The sequence below is a fragment of the Triticum dicoccoides genome, chromosome 3A (assembly GCF_002162155.2).
Source record: "Triticum dicoccoides isolate Atlit2015 ecotype Zavitan chromosome 3A, WEW_v2.0, whole genome shotgun sequence".
Classification (NCBI taxonomy): Eukaryota; Viridiplantae; Streptophyta; class Magnoliopsida; order Poales; family Poaceae; genus Triticum; species Triticum dicoccoides.
Genome location: NC_041384.1, coordinates 635,954,563 through 635,955,904, shown reverse-complemented (window position 1 = coordinate 635,955,904; position 1,342 = coordinate 635,954,563).

Here is a 1,342-nt window from a genome sequence, read left to right as displayed (position 1 = left end):
GGGCCCCCATCGCTGTCAGTTCCAACCAAGGGAATGAGCGCCTCCATAAGGGAGGATAACTAGGGAGAAGATTCTGACCTTCTCTTGCTATGGGGGAGGAAGAGGACTGCCTCTGAGGATCCGGAAACCGAGGCCTCCAAACGGGAGAAGAAGTCTCCAACAGAGGGTCCTGCCTCGGGGGGTGCTTTTGCCACACAAAGTCCGCGTGGGGATCGGCCCTCCAACGAGTCGTAAGTGATCAAAAAAATACTTTAATAGTGAAGGTATACTACCTTTCCTCTGAGGAAAATAATCGAAGCATATATCTTGCACTTCGGACCTGAGCCCTTCTCAGCTGAGCTCGTCTTCGGGGGATCTTCTTCCGGAGATGATGGAGAGCAAAACGCCTCCCCCGGACTCCCCCGCTCAAGAAGTGGGCGACCTCAAAGTGTCGTCACGGAGGGCCTCTCCGGATCCGGTGAGGCCAGAAGATAATCCCATAGTCACCCGAAGTCCCCAGCGTCCGGCTCTCGAAGAGAGCAAACAAAAGAGTCCGGCACCATCTGGTATGTGGTCGGACATTTTGAGGGAGCTGTTGGAGCGAGCGGCCATCTCAGAAGAACACCGTACGTTGATGGAAAGAATTTCGTCCGCCGAAAGAGGATTACATGAAGCCTTTATGAGTCTATTGACGGGCTTTGAGGTACGTGAAATGATATACTTTTTGATAGTACCGCACATGTTAGGTGTGCCCTATGTAGATAGTAGCCCCTGAGACTCTGGTTGTCGTCGAGAACGGCGGCGGACAGAGGATCATAGTCCCAGGTAATAACCAATACTGCCTTTATGTGCAGGTGGTGGAAGCTCCAGTGGCTAGCCGGACTAATGAGTTTGCTGAACTAAAGCGGCAACTGGATGCGGCAGACGCCGACATCGAGCTTGTTAACAAGCAGCTTGACGAGTCACAGGGTAAGTAATGTTTTCTGGTGAATGTCACATAATAAGAGCAGCATGATGCCAGTATCTTTAATATGTTGTGACTGCAGACGGAGCTGCCACCGTGGAGACCCTTCGGGCGGAACTTACCCGAGCCAAGGAACAAGCAAGAGTGAGTAATGCGGCTGCTTTGAAGGCGGACGTAGAGTTAAGAGCCGAGAAGGCCGCGCATTGCGAAAGCAAAGAGAAGATGGCCAAGATGGCCGTAGAATTAAAAGACACTACCGACCGTTGCCAGTTCCTTGAAGAAGAGAACCGAGTGAAGGCAGCGGACCTTGAAAAGGCCATGGTGGAGACCAAAGACACTCACTCTACTATGAGGGCGAAGAAGGAGGAGCCGCGCGAAGCCGGGGATATTGCGGCTGGG